Source organism: Babylonia areolata, chromosome 15 (genome assembly GCF_041734735.1).
Source record: "Babylonia areolata isolate BAREFJ2019XMU chromosome 15, ASM4173473v1, whole genome shotgun sequence".
NCBI classification, from domain to species: Eukaryota; Metazoa; Mollusca; class Gastropoda; order Neogastropoda; family Buccinidae; genus Babylonia; species Babylonia areolata.
In genome coordinates this window covers 25,382,116-25,394,391 of record NC_134890.1, presented here as the reverse complement: position 1 = coordinate 25,394,391, position 12,276 = coordinate 25,382,116, and positions in this window count along the sequence as shown.

The following is a 12,276-nucleotide window of genomic DNA, read 5'->3' as shown; positions in this document are numbered from 1 at the left end:
CTCACTCACTTCCCTTTCTCACTCTGGTTTTTTTAAAATATTTATTTTTTAATAAAAACATTATTAAAGGTTCCAGTTTTATCTTCAAGGTGGGTGATGGGGGGTGCGGGATAGGGGGTTGACCGGACCATGTAAAGGTTTAGGCCTGCGCCACACCAAGTCTCGTGAAAGCACGTGGTCGGTGAGTGACGCTGCAAGCAGTCCAGCAGAGGCCAGAGTAATAATAATAATAATAATGGATACTTATATAGCACACTATCCAGAAATCTGCTCTAGGTGCTTTACAAAAACGCTTTTGTTAACATAAAACATTATATCTATGTTACATACACACACCAAAATGTGACTACACACACACACACACACGCACACGCACACGCACACACACACACACGCTGCATACATACATTTTAACATACATGTGTATCTAACAGCTACATACGCACACATAGGCAGGCACAAACTTACATAAACACACGCACACACAATACACATTCATATACATGCATGTAGTTATGTACACATACATATGTATACACACATAGTCAAGCACAGCTAACGCAAAAAGAGTAAAATCAGGACAGACAGAAACACAACCAGTTGAGTCAATCTGGTCTGAAAGAAAACATCGACACGACACTTCAGGACAAATTACATGAAATAAACAAAGAAAACAACAACAAACAAAACAACTTGAAATATGCAACACGTGCTCAAGAGTACACTAAGCAAATTCGAGTTGATAAAGCCAAACTGACTGCAAAATTAATGGAACAAATAGACAGGCTACAAAGTGTTGTTGCACGATCTACAGACTTATAAAGACAAACTTAGCAGAGAGATGAAACAACTTAAAGAAGAAATTGTGAACCTGCGCAGTCGTTTGGACCCACAAAAGAAAGAGATGAACAATTGACAGTTTCAGTTTCAGTTTCAGTTTCAGTAGCTCAAGGAGTCACTGCGTTCGGACAAATCCATATACGCTACACCACATCTGCCAAGCAGATGCCTGACCAGCAGCGTAACCCAACGCGCTTTGTCAGGCCTTGAGAAAAAAAAGTAAAATAAAATAAAATAACTAACCAACTAATTAACTAACTAAATAATAATAATAATCATATAATTAAAAAATAATAAATAAATAATAACAATAATGATAATCATGAAAATAAAATAAATAAATAGTTAAAAAAACCCTGACAGACAGATACAAAATAGCAATGAACAGCACGGTATGTTTGAAGTACCCTGCCTTATGTCAACGTATGTCTGTCGTCTTGCATGATCAGCATTATGAACACTATGTTTATTACATTACATACATCGCGGAAGTGCACAAAAAAGCAAGCGCCATGATATCATACCTAACAAATCAAATACAGCTTAACACAAGAATGAGAAATACCTTCAACGTATTTTCTCAACACTGAATTCAGGCTAAAATCACGTTGTGTCAATGAAACTGTCCATACAAACGTTTAATGGCTTGCTTTTTCAAACAAGCGGCGAAGCCTTCATGCAGTTCCTGCTGAACATAGTAGGCCTCCTTCGGTCACGGCTGACCATGGATAGAGTACATCCGACCTAATGTCTAATTGGGCTGTCTGCTTGGACCAAGCAGCATCGCCTGTGACTGTAGAGACCGATGCGAGAGAGACAGTCTCTGTCGCAGCGATCACATGTGTAAGCTGATGCTGGTCTGTCGGCTGCCGTCCCTTTTCTGCGAGCTCGCTGACAGTTTGTCCTCACCAATCCGTAGCTGATTCTTGAGAGTGCTTCTCCATCTGTTGCGGTCATCTGCAAGGTCCTCCCAGGACTCAGTGTTGATCCCTGCTGAACAACTAAAACCGAAAATGGCAGGAGTGGGGGGTGGGGGGGATGGGTGGTAGGGGTGGGGTTACCAGTAAGCACACATACTAAAAAACCCTACCCCTATTTCCCTCCACACACACACACAAGCACACATACACACTCACTCTCTGTCTCTCTCTCTCTGTGTGTCTCTCTCTGTGTCTCTCTACCAACACTAATCCACATCCACGGGGCGGGAATGACGGGGTGAGGGAGGATCAGTAGGGGTAGGGGACGGGTAGAGGGGAGGAGCGGGTGGCTGGGTGTGAGGAGTGTGGGTGGGGACTACAGCCAGTGACCCTCATCGTGTTCATGGCTGTTTGGACAACAAGACCTTCACTGACGGTCGTGGAAGGGGGGATTCGGGGGGTGGGGGGTGGGGGGGGAGGATGGATGGTCGGGAGGGGGGGGGCGGTAGGCTTGGGCGGGGGAGGAGGGGGGGGGGGGGCGACAGTTGATTAGTTAATGGCCATTCTGTTTGGCTGCCTTCCCTGGACTGTGCAGGTCCACATGGCTAAAAAACACGGTGGGAAAATCCCGACTGTTGAGGACTCAGGCTAGGCTGTGTCCAGACGTAATACGCGGCTGAGAAAATTTGGAGGGGCTGATATGGCTGAGGGGTGGTGTGGTGGGAGGGTGGGGGGTGGGGAGGACGAGTGGGGGGGGGAGGAAGGGAAGCATGGAACCCAGGAACGAGGGGCAGGAGGAAGAGGGGGTGTAATAGAGGGAGGGGGTCGGGGGGGGGGGGGAGGGCGTGGGAAGGGTGGAAGACTTGAGTTCCTCGCAGCTCTTTTTTGTTAATTGAGCCCCCCCCTCCCATCCCCACCTTCCCTCCAATCAACCCCAGTCCCTTCCATCTCTCCTCGTTTCAATCTGATTGTCTTTGTTGCTCGAGGTTTGAAGAGGGATGTGTAGCACACACACACACACACACACACACACACACACACACACACACACACACACAGAGAGAGAGAGAGAGAGAGAGAGAGAAGGCCAGCTTTTTGAAACCGTGTTCCATTTGATTTCGTTGTTCCTTTCTCTGGTTAAGAAATAACCTGCCACTCAGTCAAAGAATTATGTATGTACATGTATCAGTGTGAGCGTGTTCACGCTGCCACACATGTTCACAGGCAGAGGTTGTGTGTGTGTGTGTTTGTGTGTGTGTGTGTGTGTGTGTGTGTGTGTGATTGTGAACGCGCGCGCACGCGTGTGCGTCTGTGCCTGTGTCAGCGTGTAGATGGATGGTGAATGACGTTCCACTGTGTGAATTCAAACTCAGCCTTGAAAGCAAGCTCCCTGACAACACAGACAATCACAAAGGGATGTAACTGTCTCCAATATTATACAGGTCTCGACAGGGCAGACCACTCTGTTCACTTGACTTGGCTGATTATTTCCCCTTCCTGGTGTGTAGATAGACGCTGAGGTGTTCGTACTTTCTTCAGGGAAGAGAAAAATCGATGGTGCAGAATTCAGTCTCTGGCTGCAAAGTTAACAAAATTCGGTATAACCGTTCATGGTGCAGCGTACGGAGTTTGCTGCAAATTTCACAAAATTAATTATCATCCTTCACGAAAAGTAACGAAGAGTAAATGTCAGTTTTCCTTGAGATTGATCCGTGAATAAATCACTCATTTTGTTTGAGTTCTCTCAGTAGCATATCATGAAATTAATCATCACCCTTCACGAAAAAAAAAAGCAAAGAGTAAATGTCAGTTTTCCTTGAGCTTGATCTTCAATCTGCGAATAATTAGTTTGTTTGTGTTCTCTCAGTGACATGTCTGTCACGCCTTACTTCCCCTGTCCCTCCTCAGACTGTCCACCCGGGGTCCTTCTGTGGCTGTGACAATGCCAGCAGTCTCGAAGGAACTAGCTATCAAGGTCGGGTGGCCATGAGACTACACAGCCAAGGAGGCCTGACACTCCAGCTGTCGCTTCAGTGGCGGCTTCCATGCTGTCTGTTCTAGTTCACACGTCAGGCAGTTTGTTCACGCTGTCTGTTCTGGTTCACACGTCAGGCACAGTTTGTTCACGCTGTCTGTTCTGGTTCACACGTCAGGCACAGTTTCTTCAAGCTGTCTGTTCTGGTTCACATGTCAGGCAGTTTGTTCAAGCTGTCTGTTCTGGTTCACATGTCAGGCAGTTTGTTCAAGCTGTCTGTTCTGGTTCACATGTCAGGCAGTTTGTTCAAGCTGTCTGTTATGGTTCAAACGTCAGGCAGTTTGTTCAAGCTGTCTGTTCTGGTTCACATGTCAGGCAGTTTGTTCAAGCTGTCTGTTCTGGTTCACACGTCAGGCAGTTTGTTCACGCTGTCTGTTCTGGTTCACACGTCAGGCACAGTTTGTTCACGCTGTCTGTTCTGGTTCACACGTCAGGCACAGTTTGTTCAAGCTGTCTGTTCTGGTTCACACGTCAGGCACAGTTCGTCCACGCTATCTGTTCTGGTTCACACGTCAGGCACAGTTTGTTCAAGCTGTCTGTTCTGGTTCACACGTCAGGTACAGTTTGTTCAAGCTGTCTGTTCTGGTTCACACGTCAGGCACAGTTTGTTCACGCTGTCTGTTCTGGTTCACACGTCAGGCACAGTTTGTCCACGCTGTCTGTTCTGGTTCACACGTCAGGCACAGTTTGTTCAAGCTGTCTGTTCTGGTTCACACGTCAGGCACAGTTTGTTCACGCTGTCTGTTCTGGTTCAAACGTCAGGCAGTTTGGCTGTCTGTTCTGGTTCACACGTCAGGCACAGTTTGTTCACACTGTCTGTTCTGGTTCACACGTCAGGCACAGTTTGTCCACGCTGTCTGTTCTGGTTCACACGTCAGGCAGTTTGTCCACGCTGTCTGTTCTGGTTCAAACGTCAGGCACAGTTTGTTCATGCTGTCTGTTCTGGTTCACACGTCAGGCTCAGTTTGTTCACCGCTATCTGGTTCTGGTTCAAACGGTCACGCACAGTTCGTCCACGCTGGTCTGTTCTGGTTCAACGTCAGGCACAGTTGGTCCACGCTGTCTGTTCTGGTTCACACGTCAGGCACAGTTTGTCCACCTGTCTGTTGGTCAGCATGTTTGTCCATGCAGTCTGTTCTGGTTCAAACTTCAGGCAGTTTGGCTGTCTGAGTTCTGGTTCACACGTCAGGCACAGTTTGTCACTGCTGTCTGTTCTGGTTCACTGACGTCAGGCAGTTTGTTCACGTCTGTCTGTTCTGGTTCACACGTCAGGCAGTTTGTTCACACTGTCTGTCTGGGTCACAACGTCAGGGCAGTTTGTTTCACACTGTCTGTTCTGGTTCAAAACGTCAGGCTAGGTTTTGTTCACGCTGGCTGTTCTGGGTTCACATGTCAGAGGCAGTTTGTCCACGCTGTCTGTTCTGGTTCAAACGTCAGGTACAGTTTGTCCACGCTGTCTGTTCTGGTTCAAACGTCAGACAGTTTGTTCAGCTCCCTTCTATCTGCCATATTTGTTTCGTCGTGGACGGGCGCAATGGCCGAGTGGTTAAAGCTTTGGACTTTCAATCTGAGGGTCCTGGGTTCGAATCTCGGTGACGGCGCCTGGTGGGTAAAGAGTGGAGATTTTTCCGATCTCCCAGGTCAACATATTATGTGCAGACCTGCTAGTGCCTGAACCCCTTTCACAAGCAGAAGATCAAATAAGCACGTTAAAGATCCGGAAATCCATTTCAGCGTTCGTTGGGTTTTGGAAACAAGAACATACCCACAGCATGCACACCCCCGAAAGCGGAGTATGGCTGCCTAAATGGCGGGGTAAAAACGGTGATACACGTAAAAGCCCACTCGTGTACATACAAGTGAACGTGAGAGTTGCAGCCCAAGAACTCACAAGAAGTTTCGCCGTGAAGTCATGGTGCAAACTCCATCCATGTCTCTCTTATTTCAGACTCATACACACAAATATATCGACGCGAACTGATCGCAAACGTATACATGGAGGAGAAGGAGGGATCAGATCTGAGGACAGCGTGAGATCACGGCATGAGCAGGCAACAGACGTTAAGACAAACACATCGTCTTCATGGCGATCAACGAGAAAGATGGCGATACCTTTCGAGTCTATTCGACAGAACTACTCGCAGTTCAGCACGGAACTGCCGTCCCCATTCAGCTGAAGAGTCAAGACGTGTGTACGCAAGAGGCCTCTCAGTTTCAGTTTCAGTAGCTCAAGGAGGCGTCACTGCGTTCGGCCAAATCCATATACGCTACACCACATCTGCCAAGCAGATGCCTGACCAGCAGCGTAACCCAACGCGCTTAGTCAGGCCTTGAGAAAAAAAAGGTGAATAAATAATAAAGCGTACATAAATAAATAAATAAATAATATGGCCTCTCAGTTCGAGGACATGGATATTGGTGATGCGTTGAGAGAAAGACTGGTTTTTCCAGGGGAAGAAGTCAAGGGTCAGAGCAGCTGTTACCTTACATTTGGGCTCTACAGCAAGATGCATTACCTACCAAAGGAGGGAATAAATTATAACTTCCAAGATTATTCGAGTATTAAATATTCACATCAAATTTACATCAGTAAAGTTTTACGTCTAAAGTCATAACTGCCATGATTCACTTCACCCTGTGAGATAAGACTAAGGCCTTATCTTTACACGTTAAACACCAGAGTCTGAAGCCTTCTTGCCTGGAAGTTAAGACTTCAGCTGTCCGACTATGACCATCAGAACGTTAAGTGGGGCAACTGCTGCCACAACAATCTGGTCTATGATTTTGATAATACTGGACAGTGTCTTGCCCAAGTTACATTCCCTACTCTCTCAGCCAAGAGGGTTTTAGGACAGTTGGTTTTGGGATGGTCCCAAAGGCCACCCCAAGGCTGCAGCACTAACAGCCAGTGCAATCCTGCCTCCTAGTTTGAGAGTCATAGTAAACCACAGAAAACAGACACTACTATATTCCAGGGACCTGCGCTGCGACGGCTCCAATATGCTACCCCAATGCTGCAGCACCAAGAGCCAGTACAATCTTGCCACCTAGTTTGAGAGTCGTAGTAGCTGAGAGAAAACAGACACTCCTTAATAAATGCCAGGGACCTGTCCCTATCAAAAACGAACGGGCAGCATCTGATCGTCCAACATGCAACACTTGTAGTAAAGCGAGCGGACCAGGAACCACTCAACTGTTTAAACTTCAGGACCTGTTGCAGGCAATAGAACAGCCACCTGCTTATCGTCAGCCTTCACTCCACCAAGAAAACGATGAAGACATACGAGTCGCGAGTGAATCGTATCCACCCCGGGTGTCAGAGCGAGGGGGTGGCGGGTGAAGTGGCCGTGTTTACTTACCTGTCACTCGCCCTCACTGCGGTGTGAAACTCGCGGCACTGGCTTATCAATAAGCGCCATATTATACCCTCCGCGCAGAATGAGAGAGTGCGTTCTGATTGGTCGTAATTCCTTCTTTCACCGCTACTGATGTATGTGCGTGAGGGTCAGGGTGTAGAGCTTGCAGGTGTCGGCATGGGGGGGGGGGGGGGGGGGAGACAAGGTGGACGTGAAGGGGGTGAGTTTATAACTTGTTTCCTTCACTGTGTCCTCTCTTTCCTTTCTTTGTAGAGTCCCCCTCTTTATCTCTTACTGTGTCTGTCTTTCTGTTTCTTCTCATGTACCCGCGTTTGTGTGTGTATGGGGTGTGTTGAGTCCTGAACACTTTACTGAGAGAGGGAAAGAACACACGCATGCGCACACCACACACACACACACACACAGATATATCACACACACACACACACACACACACACACATATATATATATATATATATATATATATATATATATATGTGTGTGTGTGTGTGTGTGTGTGTGTGTGTGTGTGTGTTAAAAGAGAGAGACAGAGAGAAAAAAGAGAGTATAGGAAGATTGGAACAGAAACTGACAATGCACCTGAATCAGAAGGAAATAATACAGATGTTTTACATTGCAAAACCTATGTACATCACTACCACCACCACTATCAGCATCATCACCACAACCATCGACACCACCACAACCACCACCATCATCACCACCACCACTACCACCTGTGCATGCCTGTTTTCTGTTGAATTTTTTTTTTTTTTTACCACATGTATTATATATCGTTGTTTTCTTTGTGATTGATATAGCATGCACTGTATAGATACTTTATGATGTTGATGATGATGTTGGTGATGATGACGACAACGACGATGATGATGATGATGATGATGAAGGCGACGACGACGATGATGATGATAACGACGACGACGACGACGACGATGATGATGGCGACGATCATCATCATCATCATCATCACCTCGCCAAAAAAGCACCATTCAATGAACAAAACAGGCACGCCTTCTTCTCTCCAAGGAAAAAAAAAAAGATCAACAAGTAGACTCTAGTAGGATGTCGGTGCAGCGTTGAACATTGACCTTCCAACTAATCCAAAGCGACTGACGGGACTCGCTGTTAAACTTGTAGAAAGTCAGACCTTCACAGACAGAAATGTTTCGTCTGCCAGGAAGAACCAACGGGGCTGAGTGATCACTGGTTATATACTGGTCTGGTAACTCAACACGGAAACTGATAGGGTCACAAGGAGAGACACATGACGTGTCACCGCCACTGACGTCATGGTAGCGGGGAAGAGGGTTGGCAGAGGGGTGGGGGGGGGGTCGGGGGTGGGGGGGGGGGGGGGGGGGGGGATTGGAGGGTGGTAGCGGCTGAGACAGAGAGGGATGGACAGAGAGACAGCAAATCAGAGAGAGATAAACGGACAGAGAGATTGATTCAGAGACAGATATACACAGAAAGACACAGATATACAGACGACAGACACACACAGACACACACAGACACAGACACACACAGACACACACAAGACACACACACACGCCCAAATTGTATATGAAAATAAAAGGCATAAATGGGAGAGAGAGAGACAGAGAGAGAGATCAGAGCCGCAAGCAACAGACTGAGAGATGGTGGGTGGGGTGGAGTGGTGTTAGGGACACTGTATGGACGGACTGTCCGTTCCCAACCTGAAATATCACAGTCTGATACCACAAGGGTCTGGCCTTCACAGCAGCCGAAGAAAAAAACTGTCTGACGGGGAAAAAACTGTCTGGGTTCCAAATCCATTTCTCTCTGTCTCTATGTCTGTCTTGTTTTGTCTTGTCTTGTCTTGTGCCATCTGTAAAACATTCGTCCTTTGAAAATAGTTGACATTTTCAGCTTTAGAAGTCTTTAATTGACTGATCAATTGGTTGATTGTGTGTATGACTATGTGAGGGAGCGCGGGTGCGTGTGAGTGTGTGTGAGTGTGCGTGCGTGCGCGCGCGCGCGTGTGTGTGTGTGTGTGAGCTAGAGCAATAAAAGATAAACAAACACATGCACGCACGCAGATAAAAACACATTCAAGAAACACATATAAAGACAGATAGATGAACAGAAAGAAACACACACACACACACACACAGACACACACACACACACACACACACACACACACACAACCCAATCCCCCTGTTCCCCTCACCCACCCACCCCTCACACACCACCTCATCCAGAAACAGGATTAGGGGAAAATCCCATGGAGAAACCCACGAGCACTCGAAAACCGTTCACAGTGCCATTTACAGCATGTCAGTGCACGTGGAAAAGATGTTCAAATGATGAGATACTGCGCCTGCAGTCCTACTGTGAGCCAGCCCTGCAACTGATGACATTCATGTTCACGTTCAACCTGACGAAACGTTCGCAATTGTATTGTGTTGTATTGTGTGGTACAGTTTCGTATTAGATGGTATTGCGTTGGAATGCATTGTATTGGATTGGTGTTGTGTTTTTTCTTGGTGTATTGTATTGTATTGTATTGCGTTGTTTTGTGTTGTTTTGTGTCGTGTCAAGGGCCGAAACACTTGACTGAGGGCTTCTTCTCTGAAGACCTTGTACTGTCCAGCTCTCCCTAGAGTTTCTTATCGGATTGCATTGATTTGTGTTGTGTTGTGTCGTGTCGAGTTGTGTCGTATTGCATTGATTTGTATTGTGTCGTGTAGTGTATTTATTGATTTATGTTGTGTTGTGTTGTGTTGTGTCTTGTCATGTCGTATTGTACTGATTTGTGTCGTGTCGTGTCGTGTTCTATCGTGACCACAGGTTTTACTTCACGTGCCGCATGAGCATAAAATAAAGGTTGTCCTCCCTGGCAAAATTTCTGCAGAAAATCCACTTCGGTAGTCAAACAAATACGACTGCAGACAGAAAAAGAAAAAGAAATATGAATGGCTCTGCACGGTGGCGACACGCTGTCTTCGGGGACAGCGGTCCGAGTTTCACACAGAGATATCTGTTTGACACCACCGTTATACAATACAATGCAATGCAATGCAATGCAATGCAATACAACACAACACATTTCACTACAATACAGCGCAATGCAATGCAACGCATTACAATGCAATACAATACAATGCAATACAGTGTAATACAATACAATGCAATGCAATACAGCGCATTGCAAAACAATACAAAACCAAGCAATGCAATACAATGCAACACAACACAACACAACACAACCCTATATACAATACAATACAACAACAAAATTAATGAAAAAGCAAACACCTTACACAGTAAATTAAAAAAAAAATAAAAAAATGCAGTGCCAGCAGTATTCAGTTCCATCCAAGAAGTTCTTTTTTTCGTTGTTTTGCGAAAGTAGCGAGCAGTATCCGTGGAGCTGAACACGACCCATGTAGAGCGGAAGCTGTCCATGATTGCCATGAAAGATTACAGGCGTAGCCACTCTCCACTTCTTTGGTTCCTCGTTTACCTCCCGTTGTCACTCTCTTGCGGAAAAGAGCACAAAAGGCTGGGCGGCCATGAAGATAGGATTGAGAGTGTTATCGTCGTGAGAACGCTTTGAGGGAACCATTGGGGGTTTGATTTAAACAGGGCAGCTCCAAGCAGACCTTGAAGTCAGCATTCCAACGTGAGTTTCCGAACGTGCTGAGCAAAGGTGATTACTGTTTAATGCGGCGGCGTTCAGTCAGTCAGTTCTTTTTACGTTAAAAATAACGAAAGAAAACACACACACACACACACACACACAAAGGTGGGTGTGTGGGGTGGCTGAAATGGTGGGATTGGGCGGGGTGGGTTGTGAAGGCCATCACGCAAGGTAGGTAGTCTAATATAGTTCGATTTGTGAAATGGGTAGATGTTTTTCTTCTCACCCACACCCCCTCCCCCTTCTTCCCCCATCTCCGTTGCTTTCTCCCTCCCATCTAGCTCTCCACACCCCATCTCGCAACAGCCGAATGGTCAAAGCGTTGGACTTAAAATCTGAGGGTCCCGGGTTCGAATCTCGGTGACGGCGCTTGGTTGGTAAAAGTTGGAGATTTTTTTTTCCCGATCTCCCAGGTCAACATATGTGCAGATCTGCTAGCGCCTGACCCCCCTTCGTGTGTATACGCAAGCAGAAGATCAAATACGCACGTTAAAGATCCTGTAATCCATGTCAACGTTCGTTGGGTTATGGAAACAAGAACATACCCAGTATGCACACCTCCGAAAACGGAGCATGACTGCCTACATGGCGGGGTAAATAAACAAAACGGTCATACATGTAAATAAACAAAACGGTCATACATGTAAAATGTTACATGTCGGTCCGAGTGTGTATGTGTGCGAGCCTGAAATCTGATTGAATGTCACAGGAAACGAATGATGAGCGCCCAGTGGCAGCCGTCAGTCGGCTCTACTCAGGTAGGCAGCCAGTTGTGTAAATGACCCCGTGTTTGTAAAGCGCTTGGAGCTGGGTCTCCGACCGAGGATAGGCGCTATATAAGTATCCACATCAATCAATCAGTCAATCTCTTCACAAACACGAGATAGTGACAGAAAGAAAGACTTTTCTTTCCAGTGATACAATACACTTGTTTTGTATAGATATGTAAACAAAGGTAAAAAATCTCCACCTGAAAGGTACTAAAAATAGCCCGTTTCCGGGCGATGCACTCTCACTAAGCACCTCTCCTTAGGCTGCGTGGTCATAGAGATAAAATGTATTGTATTGCATTGTATTGTATTGCATCGTATTGTATAGCATTGTATTATATCGTATTGTATTGTATAGTATAGTGTTGTCTTGTATTGTATTGCATTGTATGGTAGTGTAATATTGTATTGCATTGTATTTGCCTTGCATTGCAGTGTAGTGTATTGTATTGTATTTGCCTTGCATTGCAGTGTAGTGTGTTGTATTGTATTTGCCTTGCATTGTATTGCATTGTATTATACTTGCCTTGTATTGTATTATATTTGCCTTGTATTGTATTGTATTGTATTGTATTTGCCTTGCATTGTATTGCATTGTGTCTGTCTCCAGCTCCCTTCAGTATTCTCTTCCTGCATTTCTCCACCTCCCCAGCTTTCATCACACC